This window comes from Hylobates moloch, unplaced genomic scaffold, assembly GCF_009828535.3.
Source record: "Hylobates moloch isolate HMO894 unplaced genomic scaffold, HMol_V3 SCAFFOLD_22, whole genome shotgun sequence".
Lineage (NCBI taxonomy): Eukaryota > Metazoa > Chordata > Mammalia > Primates > Hylobatidae > Hylobates > Hylobates moloch.
The window spans coordinates 20,479,118-20,498,083 of NW_026652297.1; the positions used below are offsets into that span (position 1 = coordinate 20,479,118).

Genomic DNA, 18,966 nt, shown 5'->3' on the forward strand with positions numbered 1-18,966 from the left:
CTTTTGGGGGAAGAGCACTCCAGAGACTGCAGCAGCATGTGCAAAGGTCTTGAGGTGGGAATATGCCTTGGGTGTTGGCAAAAAAGCAAGGAGATCCATGTGGGTAGGACAGAGACAGCCAGGGAGAGAGGGAGGGAGATGAAATCACAGGCAAGCATGTGGGTAGATCATGGAGATGCTTTAGGTCATGGTAAGGAATTTGGATTTTGTTCTGAGTGAGTGCTCATGTAATAACGCTGAGCATGTGTATGAGAAATTGACTCGGTGGACATTGAGGAGCTAGGGTCAGAGGAGACAAAGGAGATCCATCAGCCTGATGATCAGCCTCTTCTGATTGCTTCTGTTTTTTCAGCAAAGTAATGAGCCACGTCATCAGCTGAGAATGAGGGGATGTGGGGCAGAGAGCATCGGAGGTTGGAGGAGAGAGGCTTTGTGAAAGAGCTTGCCGGGAGAGTTGGTGACTGAGTTGACCATGGGAATATAATTGCCAGGCTGCGCTGAGGACCCATCTGTGGTTTGAGAGTCCCAGTGAACCCAGTCAGCAGGGACGAGTGGATTTTCCTATAGTACAGTCTCCAAATCATTCCCATCTTTCTAACCCTTGATTCAGGGCTTCATCATGGCTCCCTAGACTCTTTTACAGTCCCTCACCCTCTTATGTCCGCACTTCCCATTTGATCTAGCTTAGATTCCATTGTCCATCATTAAAATCACCACACTGCAGTCAACCACAACTCCCTCACGCTTCTCCACGACCACTGTAAGCACTTGGCATAATCCCAACCCTGGTTCAATCCCACAGCCTTACCACTTTTTACCTGTACTTAGTAGCTAAGCTAAAGTGCTGGGATTATAGGGGTGAGCCACCACGCTCAGCCAAAGAGTTGCGGTTTTTTTTTAGTTTAGTTTTTTTTGCAGAGGGGAGCGGGCAGAGTCTCGCTATGTCGCCCAGGCTGGAGTGCAGTGGTGTGATCTCAGCTCACTGCAACCTCTGCCTCCTAGGTTCAAGCTATTCTCCTACTTCAGCCTCCTGTGTAGCTGCGATTATAGGCACCTGCCACCACACCCAGCTAATTTTTATATTTTTAGTAGAGAAGAAGTTTCACCATGTTGGCCAGGCTGGTCTTGAACTCCTGATCCACCCACCTCGGCCTCCCAAAGTGCTGGGATTACAGGCAAGAACCACCGCGCCCGGCCAAGAGTTTTTGTTTAATGTTTTTTAATTTTTTTTTTTTTTTGAGACGGAGTCTCGCTCTGTCACCCAGGCTGGAGTGCAGTGGCGCAATCTCGGCTCACTGCAAGCTCCGCCTCCCGGGTTCACGCCATTCTCCTGCCTCAGCCTCTCCAAGTAGCTGGGACTACAGGCGCCCCCCACCACGCCCGGCTAATTTTTTTTTTTTTGTATTTTTAGTAGAGACGGGGTTTCACCGTGGTCTCGATCTCCTGACCTCGTGATCCACCCGCCTCGGCCTCCCAAAGTGCTGGGATTACAAGCGTGAGCCACCGTGCCCGGCCTTGTTTAATGTTTTTAAAGTGAAGTTTGCAGGTGAAAGTGGTCAGCAACATTAATTCATTTGTATTTTTGTTTTGTTTTTTGTTTTTAGATCTAGATCTGCAGAAAGCAACATTAATTCAGTACACTTTTCAGCCCCTACTATATGCATGCACTATTTCTGGGGCCAGTTTGAGGGTCCCAAACATGTAGATGACAAATTCCTAGTCCTTTACTTGGGGACACAGGCCCTCATGAAACCTGAGCCCCAGGCCAGGTCTCACACCTGTAATACCAGCACTTTGAGACGCCAAGGGAGGAGGATCGCTTGAGGCCAGGAGTTCAAGACCAGCCTGGGCAGCATAGTAAGAGCCTCCCCACATCTCTACCAAAAAATTTTTTTACATTAGTGGAATGTGGTGGTGCGTGCCTATAGTCCTAACTACCCAGGAGGGTGAGGCAGGAGGATCCCCTGAGCCCAGGATCTCGAGGCTGCCGTGAACTAAGGAAGTGCCATGGCACTATAGCCTGGGTGACAAAGTGAGACTCTGACTCAAAAAAAAAAAAAAGTGCCCCAAAGCAGCAGCCACATCAATCCCTCATTGTGAAGTTAAGACTCTTTCTGTCAAATTTCAATGCCATTTAAATTAAGATTCCTTGCAACGCCAATTTTTTTTTTTTAATGCTTTGTGAGCTAGGTGTGCTGGCTCACATCTGTAATCCTAGCACTTTGGGAGGCCAAAGTGGGAGGATTGCTTGAAGCCAGGAGTTCAACACCAGCCTGGGCAACATAGCAAGACCCCATCTCTACCAAAAAGTACAAAAACTAGCTAGGTGTGGTGGTGTGCACCTGTAGTCCTAACTACTCCAGAGGCTGAGATGGGAGGATTGCTTGCACCCAGGAGGTTGAGGCTGAAGTGAACCAGGACTGCACTACTGCATTCCAGCTTGGACAACAGATAGGGACCCTGTTTCTAAATAAATAAATTAAATTAAATTAAATTAAATGCTTCGTAACTACCTGTTAACTCCTAGAACAGAAACTGCTGTCTGGACTAAGAATGAATCTGCATTCACATCACACTCTGGTGTCAATGTCAGAAGAAACTGACAACCAGCATCCCCTCTTTCTCCACCAGTGATATTTACGTGGCACTTCAGGTCAGAGGTTGCAAACTGGAAGCGACTGGTGGGATCAGGCCTGGGGTATGTGCTGCCTGGCTGACATAGCCTTTATAAATTTGAGCCAGCCATTAAAACTAACATGAAGGAGGCTTGCAGCAGTGTGGGGAGGGACTCATGCATGGGTGCGCAGCCACCACACCCCACCCCCATCCCCTGCACTAGCAAGGTCCCCCCCCCCCCCAAAAAAAAAAACCTAAACATGAAAACAGTGACCTAATATGAAAATGCAGACATCTCTGATTGGCAAGAGTGTGGAGGAGATGTGAGGAGTGGCTGGCTGGCCCCTTTAGGATGGCATGTAGTCTCAAATTAATCTCAGAAAGCTATTGGCAGACCACTTGCACCTGGCAGGCCACACACAGGTAAATGTCTGACCTCTCCCCAGAGCCCTCGTGGTAAGGTGTTGCAGGAAAGCTGGCTCTGTAAGTCTTCCTGCCGACTCTCACTTCTCTTCCCAGCCGACTCTCACTTCTCTTCCCAGTGACCCCTAAGGATCATGGCACATAGTAAGGTGGAAGAGAATTTTAAGGTAGACCAGAAACCCTTCAACAATATTTTTTAACCCAAAATGACTGGTTCTAAGAATTCAAGGGTCTATAGAAGCCAGTTCTTTGAAAGGGATCAGAGCCTCCACATTAAAGAGGCATCTGTTTAATTCAGTGATTCAGTGACATCAGTGTGTTGCCAAATTGTCTTCCAATGTGGCCGCTCCCTTCTAATGAGAACCTTTATTTGTGTCTAAATTGAATTAAACTTGTCTCTTGACCCAGATGAATTACAGGCCACAGCACCTAGAGAATCCAGGAAGGAGATTTTCAGTGTATATCTGTAGTCTTAGAGGACCTACAGATATTTAGGATGGTGCTGGAATCCTGGAGATGGAAAAAGTGTTCCACTAAAAAGAAGAGCCCAGGTGTGGTGGCTCACACCTGTAATCCCAGCACTTTGGGAGGCTGAGGCAGGTGGATCACCTGAGGTCAGGAGTTTGAGACCAGCCTGACCAATATGGTAAAACCATCTCTACTAAAAATACAAAAATTAGCCTGGCACTGTGGTGTGCGACTGTAGTCCCAGCTACCAGGGAGGCTGAGACAGGAGAATTGCTTGAACCCAGGAGGCAGAGGTTGCAGCGAGCCAAGGTGGCGCCACTGCACTCCAGCTTGGGTGACAGAGCAAGACTCTATCTCAAAAATAAATAAATAAATAAATAAATAATAAAAAGAAGAAAGAGTGCTTGCTTCAGCAGCATATATACTAAAATTGGAATGATAAGAGAAGACTAGCATGGCCCCTGCACAACCATGACATGCAAATTTGTGAAGTGTTCCATTAAAAATTAAAAAAAAAAAAAGAAGAAGAAAGATCTTATTGAAGTGATGGCCTTTGCTAAAAAAAGGGGGGGAAGGAAGAAAGAAAGTTCTATACCCTGCAAACCAATGAGCATAACATTTTGCAGACACTATTCTAGAATGGGATTTTAAGGAGGAGAGAGTACTTCTGTGTCCCGAGAAGAAAAATGACTCATCACCATGACCCAGCTCGGGTTAACCAAGAACAAATCATGTCAGCACAGCCCTCACTTCCTTATCCATGGCTTATTAATCTAGGAAATCTAAGGAAGGAAATAGGCAAGATAGACAAAGACAAATGGTACGGGAAAAGGCCACTTAAATAAATCCACATATAAAGGAAGCCAAAATTCCATATTAAATGGTGAAGAAAGGTATTTATTAGGACTTTACTCTGGAAGATAAAACTTAAAATAATGTTAAGAAATTTTTCTTGTATTTTAAAAATACAAGAAATATTTATTTATTTGACAAGTATTTATTGGCCGTCTATTATATGACAGCCTCTGGCAAGTGAAAATATGACAGTGAACAAACGAGACAAAGCATCTGCTCTAGTGGAGCTTATAGTCCAAGGGAAGACAGACAAATGGTTAAATACATAAAAAAGCAACATATGCCGGCATGGTGGCTAACACGTGTAATCCCAACACTTTGGGGTCACCTGAGATCCGGAGATTGAGACCAACCTGGCCAACATGGCGAAACCCCGTCTCTACTAAAAATACAAAAATTAGCCAGGCATGGTGGCAGGCACCTGTAATCCCAGCTACTCAGGAGGCCGAAGTGGGAGAATCACTTGAACTCGGTAGGCGGAGTTTGCAGTAAGCCAAGATCGCGCCACTGTACTGCAGCCTGGGTGACAGGAGAGAAAACCTGTCTCAAAAAATAAAAAAAAATAGGCCAGTTGCGGTGGCTCACACCTGTAATCCTAGCACTTTGGGAGGCTGAGGCAGGCGGATCACCTGAGGTTGGGAGTTCAAAACCAGCCTGGCCAACATGGAGAAACCTCGTCTTTACTAAAAATACAGAATCAGCTGGGCATGGTGGCGCATGTCTGTAATCCCAGCTATTCGGGAGGCTGAGGCAGGAGAATCACTGGAATCCAGCAGGCGAAGGTTGCGATGAGCCGAGATCACGCCACTGTGCTCCAGCCTGGGCAACAAGAGCAAAACTCCACCTCAAAAAATAATAAATAAATAAATAAATAATAAAATAAAACCTATTATAAAAAGGCTACTATAAAAGCACTTTTATAAACCTAAACTCTTCCCTGCGGCCTCCCAGGCCCCACCTCATCTGCCTTGTGCCCACATCTCACACCTCCTGTCACCACCCCTCCTCCTCGCTCACCCTCTGGCACCACATGGGCTGTCAGCTGGCTCTGTCCTCAGGGCTTCTGCTGTCTGCATCGCTATCTCCACCAGGGCACGGCTGCCTGACTCCTTCTCATCATCCACATCTCAGCCCAAATGTCACATCCATAGCAAGGCCTTCTCCAACTCCCATCTGGAACAGTTTGTCCTCCAGCCCTCTCTGTATAGTTTGGCTGTATCCCCACCCAAATCTCATCTTGAATTGTGTCATGGTAGGGACCTGGTGGGAAGTGATTGGATCATGGGGGCAGTTTCCTCCATCCTGTTCTCATGATAATGAATGAGTTCTCACAAGGTCTGATAGTTTATAAGCGTCTGGCATTTCCCCTGCTTGCACTCATTCTGTCCTGCCACCCTGTGAAGAAGGTGCCTGCTTCTCCTTTGCCTTCCAGCATGATTGTAAGTCTCCTGAGGCCTCCCCAGCAATGCAGAACTGTCAGTCAATTCAACTTCTTTCCTTTAATTACCCAGGTTCAGGTGTTTCCTCATAACAGTGTGAGAATGGATTAATATTCCTCTCTATCTCATTACCCTGTTTTGTTTTCTTCATAGCAATTATCTTTATCACTAGCTAGACTATTTTGCTTTTAATTTTTATTTTTTATTTTTGAAAAATAGAGATGGGGTCTTACTACGTTGTCCAGACTGGTCTTGAACTCCTGGGCTCAAGTGATCCACCCACCTTGGCCTCCAAACGTGCTGGGATTATAGGCATGAGCCACCAAGTCCAGCCTTTATAATAGGTTTTATAATAAGTTTTTACAGTTATTATAAAAGTGATGGCAAGTACTGAAGGGACTGAATTCAAAGAACGACACAGTTGATATATTTGCTTCAGTGATCACTGGGGCTGCTGTGTGGACATGAAATGGCCATGAAGGCAAGAGCAGGAGCAGGGATACAGGTCAGGAGGCTGTCCCAGGGGCTCTAGTGAGAGACGTGGCTGCCTGGGCTTGGGGTCCGATGGTAGCAGGGAGATGGACTGGAGTTGATTTAGGTTATATTTGGAAATTAGCCCAACAAAACTTGCAATTCCATCTGATATGGGGGCAGGGGAGGGCAGAGGCAGAGACATCAAGAATAACTCAAGATTTTGGCTTGAGCAAGCAGCTGACTGAAGCTGCCATTTACAGAGTGAGGTAGGGGAGACTTAAGAAACAGTTTTGCAGTCAAGAAGCCTGTTTTCAGGCACCCAAGTCTGACAGGCTATTAAACACTCAAGTGGAGATGTCAAGTAGACAGTAGGATAGACGTCTGAAGCTCAGGGGACAGGCCAAGACTGCAGATATAAATTTAAGAGTCAACTGCATGTAGATGATATTTAAAGCCAAGGGATTGAATGAGATCAAGGGACTGAAATCACTTAGAAGAGGGGACATGTGGAGGAAAAGAGGACCAGGACACAGCTCTGGGGCATCCCAACATTTAGAGATTGAGTCTTGGAGGGGAAGTCAGGCAAGAGGACACCAGCCAGCTGATTCTTAAAATAACAATAATCACAAAAATGAATCAATCAACTGTTGAGGAATTTTTTGCATATGTTTTTCTGGTAAAATTATATGATCATATAATAAAAAATTGGTCGATTCAGATTTGACTTTCACAGCACAATCATAAACAGTGTAATTTTGGCAAAAATAGCTGAGGTCTGTTAATTTTCCCAGGTGTCTCTCTTACCTCTTTGATATTCAAATCATTCTCATTTGAAGTATCTTTTTGGTCCTTATCCTCATAGATTTTTCTCTCATCTAATGCTGCTGTTTCCTCATATGTCAATGGCTTAGCAAATGATTAGGGCAGTTCCCCAAAATTGCTTTCCTAATCTTTTTAAAATCTTCCTTATTTTGCAAGACTGACAGTTTCACTTTGCCACCAATTTTTATGTAATTTATGTTGCATTGTGCTGTTGTAACCTGACAACTATAGAGAAAATAATGGACAAAGACTGTGACACAATGGGCGGTGGTGGAAGCTTGGTTTTGAAAGGAATGGATATGTAGTCAGTTTATGAGTGATTAATTTTGTGTCATAATGATGTTAGCTGTCTATAGTGGAGATAACTAGCTGTCCACCAAATCCATTCTCCCCTTCCTTAAGCAATAAAATCAACAGCATTTCCCTACCTACCATTTGGCTAGGTGTGGCTTTGTGACAAAGTGAACAGCAGTGACATGCCACTTTCATGCCTGTCTGACAAAAATCGCCCACAACTGCTCCTTTGTGTGTTTTCCTCTTCTTTGACTGGATGCAGATGACAGTGAGGGCCCTGGAGAATGACAGATTTACAAGATGGAGACAACCTAGATCCCTGAGTGACTGCATGGAGGATAGCACCCCCACCAACTTGACTATCCTGATTTCTTGTTACCTGTGCTAGAAATAACATTCCATCATGTAGAGTCATTAAACATTTGAGTCTATTTGTTAGGGTGGCTCAGTCTATCCTAAATGACACACTGCTCTACTTAACTTCAGGAACAGGATAATGAATACTCAATAATGAGGAGCCCCTTATATATTTCAGCAAGATATTTATTACTTCACGTAGACTACACTATTACTTTGTGTAGACAAGGCTGAGAAACAAGGATGTTTGCTGACCCAGGTCAGAGAAGTAGTACTGACTGAAAAACCAAACCTAAAGGTTAATGAATCACTGTCCAACCATATACATTCCTTTGGGCTTTATTATCAGTTCTGTCCTTTTCAACATTTGTAGTAGTGACTTGGATGAATATAAAGAATGCTCACTTCCCAAGCTTGCGAAATCCACCCTGGATTGGACAACCATGATTCACAAATATCTTGGCGTTTTATTTGCATTGTGTTGTTGTATCCTAACAACTGTGGAGAGAATAATGAATAAAAACTTTGACCCAATGGGCAGGGGGCAGAAGCTTGGCTTTAAAAGGGAAAGGCGATCGTGCCACTGCACTCCAGCCTGGGCGACAGAGCAAGACTCCGTCTCAAAAAAAAAAAAGGGAAAGGTGGTGCACTAAATTGAAGATGGTAGAAATCACTGGGGTAAACTGTAAGGTCCTGAGCTTAGTTTGAAATAAACTAGAACAAGATAGAGAAGACATGGCTTAAAGCAGCACATTTTTAAAAAGTTAGACATTTTAGAATGCATTTCTATAAGCATTGTGCCTATAATAAAAAGGTGATAATCTTGTGTTTTTCTGCGTGTGGCGGGGAGCTTCCTCTTGGCATTTTGTCGTCAAATGCTACACAATACATGAAATGTGCTCACAGGAGAGTGCTCAGAACTGAGAGGCCTCAGGAAGATGGATTTGGGGTGTGTGTATGTGTGTGTGTTTTAACAGAGACAGGGTCTTACTCTGTTGCTCAGGCTGGAGTCCAGTGGTGTGATCACAGTTCACTGTAAACTCTAATTCTTGGACTCAAGTGATCCTCCTGCCTCAGCCTCCTGAGTAGGTAGGACTAAGGGAATGCGCCACCAATTTTTTTTGTAGTGACAAAGGTCTTACTATGTTGCCTAGACTGGTCTTGAACTCTCGGCTTCAAATGATCCTCCTTGTTTCAGCCTCCCAAAGCGTTGGGCTTACAGACGTGAGCCACTGCACCTGGATAAATTTTTTAAAACATTCTATTGGGTAAATCTGTTCAATTGTTAATTGGGCTGCCTCAATAAGCAGTGAATGCCCCATCTCTGGAAGTGTTTGAATAAATTTGCATATGAAATTACTGTTATTCAGTCATTTTAATCTACAAGAGTGGCAATTTCATATGGTTCAACCTAATATTTGGTGGAAAAGGTAGAGGATGAGTCAAGCAATTGATATTTTAAGAGCAAGTGACAGAAGCACATCTCAAACTGACTTCACCAAAGGAAAGGAGAGGTATTAGTGGAGTGGAAAGCGTATTGGCTCGTGTAACTGAAAAGCTCAAGTAAATTTAGCTTCAGGTATGGTTACATCCAGCAGTCTCTCTCTGTCTCTGCCCTGTCCTCCTCTGTGTTGGCTCCCTTCCCAGACACACCTGCCCCTTGTGCTAAGCAGCTGGGCACTAGCAGCTCCAGGCTTATGTTAAAGCAGCTTAACAACCCCAGCTAAGAGTCTCTCCTCACCAATAATTCCGGGACTAACTCTCATTGAAGTGAGTTGGCTCATACACTCCTCCCTGAATCAATAACTAAGCCCTCAGTTATTGACTCAGGAGCAGGGAGTAAAATTACTAATTGGCTTGGCCTCAATTACAAGTTGCCCCGGAGTCCAGAGGAGAGTGGGGTGAGAGTAAAGAAAGGGTGGCTTCCCAATGGAAAACTGAGGTGCTACAGGCCGACCTGAAAATGAATGGTGTGTTGGTTCTGAGTCTATTTGAAAAATAAATAAGTAATAGAAAGATGAAGTGAACCAACCAAGTGAATCACCGGGGGAAAATGTGTTCTAAGCAGAGAGAGCAGCTGGTGCTCATGGGGGAATGAGCTAGGTAGGTTTGAGGAACAGAAACCAGGTCAGTGTTCCATTATCTGTTGCTGCAAAACAAAACATCAAAACTTAATGGCTAAAAGTAATAACTGTTTTATCTCTTCAATTCTGTAAAATGACTAGACTCAGCTAGAAAGTTCTGCTCTGTGTGATGCTAGCTGGCTGCCGTCACATGGAAGGTCGACTAGGCTGGAACGTCCAAGATGGCTTAGTCACATGGCCAGCAGTCAATGCTGCTGGCTGGGGGCTCATCTGGGCTTATGTATGGCCCAGGGCTCCTCGTTTCTCCTCCATGTGTCTTCTCTGTGAAGCTTTTGGTTTCTTACAGCATGGTAGCTGGATTCCAAGAGAGACAGCAGAAGCTGCTAATCTTTTTTTTGTTTTGTTTTGTTTTGAGACAGAGTCTTGCTCTGTCGCCCAGGTTGGAGTGCAGTGGCATGCTCTCGGCTCACTGCAAGCTCTGCCTCCTGGGTTCACGCCATGCTCCTGCCTCAGCCTCCTGAGTAGCTGGGACTATGGGCACCCACCACCAAGCCCGGCTAACTTTTTGTATTTTTAGTAGAGACGGGGTTTCACTGTGTTAGCCAGGATGGTCTCGATCTCCTGACCTCGTGATCCGCCCGCCTCGGCCTCCCAAAGTGCTGGGATTACAGGCATGAGCCACCGCGCCCGGCCGGTGGTATTATTAACTAAGAAGATGATGATCAGGGGAGGAGCTTATTGGGAGAAAAAGCAGCAAGAGTTCTTTTTTTTTTTTGAAGACCGAGTCTCACTTTGTCATCCAGGCTGGTGTGCAGTGGTGCTATCTCAGCTCATTGCAGCCTCCGTCTCCTGGGTTCAAGCTATTCTCATGCCACAGCCTCCCGAGTAGCTGGGATTACAGGTATGTGCCACCACACTCAGTTAATTTTTGTATTTTTAGTAGAGACCAGGCTTCACCATGTTGGCCAGACTGGTCTCAAACTCCTGGCCTCAGGTGATCCCCCCACCTCTGCCTGCCAAAGTGCTGTGATTACAGGTGTGAACTACCACAACCGGCCAAGAGTTCTTTTTCGAACACACTAACTTTGAGGTTTTTGTCAGATATCCAAGAGACCTGACAAAAAACCTCAAAGTTAGTATGTTCAAAAGCAGCTGAACACTTGAGACTAGAGATCAAGACATAAGTTTGAGAATCATCAGTAAACAGTATTTAAAGCCAGATGCCTGGAAGGAATATTTCCAGAGAAAAAAATGGAGATAACCTAGGGCCTGGGAAAATTAGAAGCCAACAGCAGCAGAAAGCCAGCAAAAGAGGAGCAGTAGGAGTGGAGAGGAGAGAACCAGGAGACTGTGGTTTCATGAAAGTCCTGGAAAAAACATTTCAAGCTGGAGGGAGTGGTCCACTGTGTCTAATGCTACTGGGTAGTGGAAGAACGGGTGGACAGAGAAGTGACCACAAAACTTTGTGACACAGGCCTTTCTGAAACCTTGACCAGAGCGATTTCAGAGGACAGGACCACACCCCGATTGACGGAGTTTAAGAAAACCACGAAATGTGGACAAATGGAGACAGCAAATATACAGAGACCTATTTTGAGAAGTTTTGCTATAAAATAAACAGGTCAGAATCACAGATGTTCACTGCAGGCTCATGAGCTTTAAAGTCTCTTTCACTACTAAAGAGCATTGACTCCATGGAGCACCTACTATGTGCCAGCACATTGCTTGTCCAGGGTCCCAAGGAGGAATTTCTTTCTAATGGCTTATTGGGAAATTGATGAAACACAACAGAAATACATATCTATAGCTTCAAAAAAAAAGGAGAAGAAAATTTCAGCCCTTGAGAGGCAAGTGAAGATTTTCAAACAGGTTTCTCCACATTGTAGGGAGACCTGCAAACCCGTAAAACCAGCAGTTTCGTTTCTTCTGGGTATGCACTCAAGCTCTTCCTTCCACACTTTCTCAAGGAAGCTTGTTCAAGCAAACTTCTGAAATTTGCTACCAAATATAAATGTGCAACCCAATGAATAAGCAGATCTTTATAATCAGAACAAAATGTATCTTGTAGCAGGATACAAAGTATTGTTTTTGCTTTAATATTTTGTTATTTGTTTCTGGAAAACATTTAGTTTCTCCTGACAAACTTCCAGGACAAAAGCACACACTCATACACACAGAATAAGTACAGACTGTAAGAAAGACATGGAGACAATTTTGTATCTAATTTCACTTCCTGGTAATCTTCAGGAAGATTCAGGTGATCTGAATCTGAATCTCTACCTGATAATCTTCAGGTGGAGATTATCACCCCTTGGGAGGCCTAGGCAGGCAGATCGATTGAGCCCAGGAGTTTGAGACCAGCCTGGGCAACATGGCAAAACCCTGCCTCTACAAAAAATACAAAAATTAGGCGGGTATGGTGGTGCATGCCTGTGGTCCCAGATACTTGGGAGGCTGTAGTGGGAGGATCACCTAATCCCGGGAGGTCAAGGCTGCAGGGAGCTGAGATCATGCCACTGCACTCCAGCCTGGGCAACAGAGTGAGACCCTGTCTCAAAAAATTAAAATTAAAAAAAAAAAGAGATCACCTGACCCCAAAGTCTGAGCTCTGAACCATTTGCTATACTATTTCATAGAGGTGCAAGCTGACTCATTAGGTTGCTTGTCTTCCTGGGTCTATAAAATATGTAATCAGCAAAGACATGGAATCAGCCTAAATGCCCATCAACAGTAGAGTGGATAAAGAAAATGTCCAGGTTCAGTGGCTCACGCCTGTAATCCCAACAGTTTGGGAGGATGAGGCGGGTGAATCACCTGAGGTCAGTAGTTCGAGGGCAGCCTGGCCAATGTAGTGAAACCCTGTGTCTACTAAAAATACAAAAATTAGCCAGGCATGGTGGTGGATGCCTGTAATCCCAGCTACTCAGGAGGCTGAGGCACAAGAATCACTTGAACCCAGGAGGCAGAGGTTGCAGTGAGCCGAGATTGCACCATTGCACTCCAGCCTGGGTGACAGAGTCAGACTCTGTCTCCAAAACAAAAAGAAAGAAAAGAAAATGTGGTACATATACACCATGGAATTCTATGCAGCCGTGAAAAAGAATGAGATCATGTCCTTTGCAGCAACATGGATGGAGCTGGAGGCCATTATCCTAAGTGAACTAACACAGGGACAGAAAACCAAATATCACATGTTCTCACTTATATGTGGGAGCTAAACATTGAGTACACATGAACACAAAAAACTCAACAACAGACACCAGGGCCTACTTGAGGGTGGAAGTTGGGAGGAAGGTGAGAATCGAAAAAGTACCTATCAGGTACTGTGTTTACTACCTGATGAAATAATCTGTACACCAAACCCCTGCAACAGGAAATTTACATATGTAACAAACCTGCAAATGTACCCCTGAATGTAAAATAAAAGTTTTTTTTATTTTTTTCAAGTTTTTCAGAGAAGTAAAGAAACAGAAGAATGACTACTCCATAGAGCAGCCAACGTTTTTTTTAAAAAGGGCATATATGGAATCATAACAGGAGCCATATTTCTGTCTTTGCCCATGAACTTGTTTAGAATCCCAGCTGATATAGTTTAGATATTTGTCCCTGCACAAATATCATGTTGAATGATAACACCCAATGCTGGAGATGGGGCCTGATGGGAGGTGTTTGGATCACAGGGGCAGATGCTTCATGGCTTGGTGTTGTCTTCATGATAGTGGCTTATCACAAGATCTAGTCATTTAAAAGTGCATGGCACCTCCCCCACACATGCTTTCACTCTCTTGCTCCTGCTTTCACCATGTGACATGCCTGCTCCCTCTTTGCTTTCCAACATGATTCGAAGCTCCACGAGGCCTCCCCAGAAGCAGATGCCACTATGCTTCCTGTAGAACCTGCAGAGCCATGAGACAATTCAACCTCTTCTTTTTTTTAAATAAATTACCCAGTCTCAGATATTTCTTCATAGCAATGAAAGAATGGCCTAATACAGAAAATTGGTACTGAAGAGTGGGTGATTGCTATATAGGTACCTGAAAATGTGGAAGAGACTTTGGAACTGGCTAACAGGCAGAGGTTGGAAGAGTTTGGAGTGCTCAGAAGAAAACAGAAAAATGAGAGAAATTTTGGAATTTCTTAGAGACTGGTTAAATAGTTGTAACCAAAATGCCAATAGGGATATGGACCATGGAGACCAGGCTGACAAAGTCTCAGATGGAAATGAGGAACTTAACTGGGAACTGGAGCAAAGGTCACATATGTTATGCCTTAGCAATGAGCGTGGCTGCAGTCTGTTCATGTCCTAGGGATCTGTGGAAGTTTGAACTAAACAATGATGACTGAAGCTGGGTGTGGTGGCTCACACCTGTAATCCCAGCTCTTTGGGAGGCTGAGGCAGGCGAATCACAAGGTCAGGAGTTCGAGACCAGCCTGGCCAACATGGTGAAACCCTGTATCTGCTAAAAATACAAAAAATTAGCTGGGTGTAGTAGTGGGCGCCTGTAATCTCAGCTACTGGGGAGGCTGAGGCAGGAGAATAGCTTGAACCCAGGAGGCGGAGGTTGCAGTGAGCTGAGATGGCACACTGCACTCCAGCCTGGGCAATAGAGTAAGACTCCGTCTCAAAAAAAAAAAAAAAAAAGAGTAATGACCTAGGGCATCCGGCAGAAGAAATTTCTAAGCAGCAAAGTATTCAAGAGGTGGCTTGGCTGCTTCTAACAACCTATGCTCAGATGAGGGAGCAAATAAATGACCTAAAGTTGGAATTTATATTTAAACAGGAAATGGAGTGTAAAAGTTTGGAAAATTTGCAGCCTGGCCATGTGGCAGAGAAAGAAAAAGCTTTTTCAGAAAAGGAATTCAAGCAGCCTTTGGAGCAACTGCTTGCTAGAGAAATCTGCATAACTAAAAGGGAGCCAAGTGCTAATATCCAAGACAGTGGCGAAAAGGCCTCAAAGGTATTTCAGAGACCTTCTTGGCAGCCCCTCCTATCACAGGCCCAGAGTCCAGAGGCCTGAGAAAAATAGTGTCATGAGTCTGGGCCCCACTGCCCTGCACAGCCTTGGGACACTGCTCCCACATCCAGGGGCTCCAGCTCCAGCTGTGGCTCAAAGTGGCCCACATACAGCTCAGGCCACTGCTCCAGAGAACGCAAACTGTAAGCCTTGGTGGCTTTCATGTGGTGTTAAGCCTGCAGGTGCACAGAGTGCAAGAATGGTGGTTTCTTGGCAGCCTCTGCCTAGATTTCAGAGAATGTATGGGAAAAGTTTGGATGTCCAGGCTAAAGCCTGCTGCAGGGGCAGAGCCCTCACAGAGAACCTCTGCTAGGGCGATTTGGAGAGAAAATGTGGGGTTGGAGGCCCCAAACAGAGTTCCAACTGGGACATTGCCTAGTGGAGCTGTGAGAAGAGGCCACCATCCTCCAGACCCCAGAATGGTAGATGCACTGGCAGCTTGCACCCTGTACCTGGAAAAGCTACAGGTACTCAACTTCAGCCCACAAGAGCAGTCTCAGAGGTTGCACCCTGCAAAGCCAGGGGGGCAGAGCTGCCCAAAGCCTTGGCAGCCCACTCCTCACACCAGTATGCCCTGGATGGTGAACATGGAGTCAAAGGAGATTATTTTGGAGCTTTAAGATTTAATGACTGTGCTGCTGGGTTTCCAACTTGTGTGAAACCTGTAGTCCCTTTCTTTTAGCCAATTTCTCCCTTTTGGAACAGGAAGGCTTACCCAATACCCCCACTGTACAAGTAACTAACTTGGTTTTTATTTTACAGGCTTATAGGTGGGAGGGATTTGCCTTGTCTCAGATGAGACTTTGGACTTTTGAGTTAATGCTAGAATGAGTTAAGACTTTGGGGGACTGCTGGGAAGGCATGATTATATTTTGCAACGTGACAAGGATATGAGATTTGGGAGGAACCAAGGACAGAATGATATAGTTTGGATATTTGTCCCCACCCAAATCTCATGTTGAATTGTAATCTCCAATGCTGGAGGTAAGACCTGGTGGGAAGTGTTTGGATCATGGGGACAGATCCCTAATGGCTTGGTGCTGTCTTTGTGATAGTGAGTGCTTGTGAAATCTGGTCATTTAAAAGTGTATGGCACCCCTGCCTCCCCAACTCTCTCTCTTTCTTGCTCCTGCTTTCACCATGTGACACCTGCTACCCCTTTGCCTTCCACCATGATTGAAAGCTTCCTGAGGCCACCCCCAAAGAAGATGCCTCTATGCTCACTGTACAGCCTACAGAACCACGAGCCAATTAAACCTCTTTTTAAAAAAAATATAAATTACCCAGTCTCCGGTTTTTTTTTTTTTTTTTTTTTTTTTTTTTTGAGATGGAGTCTCACTCTGTCACCCAAGCTAGAGTGCAATGGCATGATCTCAGGTCACTGCAACCTCTGCCTCCTGGGTTCAAGCGATTGTCCTGCCTCAGCCTTCTGAGTAGCTGGGATTACAGATGTGCACCACCACGCCCAGCTAATTTTTGTATTTTTAGTAGAGACTGAGTTTCATCATGTTGGCCAGGCTGGTCTTGAACTCCTGACCTCATGATCCACCCACCTCGGCCTTCCAAAGTGCTGAGATTATGGGCGTGAGCCACGTCACCCGGCCAGATATTTCTTTATAGGAATGCAAGAATGGCCTAATACACCAGCTCTGCTCTTTATGAAGCTATATGACTCTAAATCACTTAATCTGAGTGAGCCACATTTGCCTCATTTGTCAACCAGTGATAATAGATCTACTTTACATTTATGTATTAAATTAGCAAATGTAGATAAAGGTCTGTGTTCATGCTCTGAGTACAATACATGATAGTTATCATAAAGAATAATATCTATGAGTACACCCAGCCTTTCTCAAAAAGATAAAGCTACGTTATCAACTATTAAGAAGGGTCTCAAAAAAAAAAAAAAAGAAAGATAAACAAGAAGGGTCTCAGATCTCCTGAGTTATCCTACCTCATAGTCAGGATTGCCTGTCTATCCATTTTAAGAATAATCTTGGCTGGGTGCAGTGGCTCACACCTGTAATCCCAGCACTTTGGGAGGCCGAGGCGGGCAGATAACAAGGTCAGGAGTTTGAGATCAGCCTGGCCAATATGGTGAAACCCCATCTCTACTAAAAATACAAAAATTAGCCAAGTGTGGTGGCGGGTGCCTGTAGTCCCAGCTACTCAGGAGGCTGAGGCAGGAGAATTGCTTGAACCTGGGAGGTGGAGGTTGCAGTGAGCCAAGATTGCACAACTGCACTCCAGCCTGGGTGACAGAGTGAGACTCTGTCTCAAAAAAACAAAACAAAACAAAAGAATAATCTTGGCTGGGTGTAGCCATTTATGTCTGTAATCCCAGCAGTTTGGGTGGCTAAGATGGGAGGATCACTTGAGTTCAGGAGTTCACGACCAGCCTGGGCAATATAGCAAGACCTCATTTCTTGCTAAAAATTAAAAAAAAAAAAAAAAGTGCCAGGCGTGGTGGCTCACACCTGTAATCCCAGCACTTTGGGAGGCTGAGTTGGGTGGATCACAAGGTCAGGAGATCGAGACCATCCTGACTAACACGGTGAAACCCTGTCTCTACTAAAAATACAAAAAAATTAGCTGGGTGTGGTGGCAGGCGCCTGTGGTCCTAGATACTCGGGAGGCTGAGGCAGGAGAATGGCATGAACCCAGGAGGCGGAGCTTGCAGTGAGCAGAGATCATGCCACTGCACTCCAGCCTGGGCGACAGAGCAAGACTCTGCCTCAAAAAAAAAAAAAAAAAAAGCCAGGCATGGTGGCACATACCTGTAGTCCCAGCTACTTGGGAGGCTGAGGTGGGAGGATCACTTGAGCCTAGGAGATCGAGGCTGAAGTGAGCTATGATCATGCTGCTGCACTCTAGCCTGGCTGATAGAACAAAATCCTATTTCAAAAAAAAGAAAAAATGATCTTGCTGTCTGGGGAATCCTATAGTAGGCAGTATAATTTTAAGCAAGTACCCTTGAGGGCCACAGACTTTAGTTATTTTGTTATTTATTTATTGTTAAGAAAGGATCTTGCTCTGTCGCCCAGGCTGGACTGCAGTGGTGTGACCATAGCTCACTGCAGCTTTGAACTTATGGATCAGGTAATCCTTCCACCTCAGCCTCTTAAGTAGTTGGAATTACAGGCACACACCACCATGTCCAGCCATTTAAAAAATTTTTTGTAGAGACACAGTTTCACTATGTTACCCAGGCTGATCTCAAACCCATGGCTTCAAGCAATCCTTCTGCCTTGGCCTTTCAAAGTACTAGGATGACCAGGTGTGAATCACCATGCCCAGCTGAGAGTCACAGGCTTCAGAAGGTCATCTGTTGGCATAGTAAAGTGTCTCCCATAAATGGCATCACAAGGCCTTCCTGCTAAGCAACCCCAACGTCTCCTCTACCCAGTCCCAAACCTCGCAGCAGTCATCCAGACTTGCTTTGGTTGCCCTGTAAGTCCTTCCCAATGAGCTATTTCTGATTAGGAAGAACTTCTACTCTCATCTTCTCTATCTTTGAAGACATTGGGAACTGCTCTACTGTGGAAATAACTGCAGTCCCAATTTGGACCAGTTTGCAGCTTGGCTTTGAATGTTTTCAAAATCTCAGCTTAGACAAGAGGAAAACATTCTGTCTCCAAGTCTTGCCCACCTCAACTTCCTTAAAGACTCTGACGAAGAGTGACAACAGGGCTAGGAATGACCATCTTTTTGGTCTGACTTTAGCTGGTGAAATTCATTGTACATAGAAATGCAAGAGCTGGAAGAGGAGGAACTCCAGTGGAAAGGGTCTTTCCATTGGCCCTGATGATGCACAAGCTGGCTTTGAGCATCCCATCTTCTTGATGTGAAGAAACAGCAGCAGAAGTTCTATCAGGTCAAGGGGTTCTTTCCATTTTTAAATGTTTGAGGTTTTTTTGAGTTGGGTAAAGAAGATAGCTTTAAATTCCTATTCATGAATAGCAGCAGATGCTGTTTGGAGTGTAGACCGCTTCCCCTCAGCCTGACTAGGGTTTCAGCTGCAGCCAGGGTGGACATTCTCCATGCACCCTGGCAGCGCCCACCTCAGGCAGCTGTGGAGTCCCTCAACTTTTCCACCTCAGGTTTTATTGGAAGCTTCAG

General features: G+C 45.0%; 1 non-coding gene across 1 annotated transcript; it reads left to right on the top strand.

The window, feature by feature from the left end:
* Positions 1-3,907: 3,907 nt before the first annotated feature.
* LOC116462214 (U6 spliceosomal RNA) lies at positions 3,908-4,013 on the top strand. Its single transcript, XR_004246301.1, has one exon. It is a non-coding gene; the product is annotated as a U6 spliceosomal RNA (small nuclear RNA).
* Positions 4,014-18,966: the final 14,953 nt, after the last annotated feature.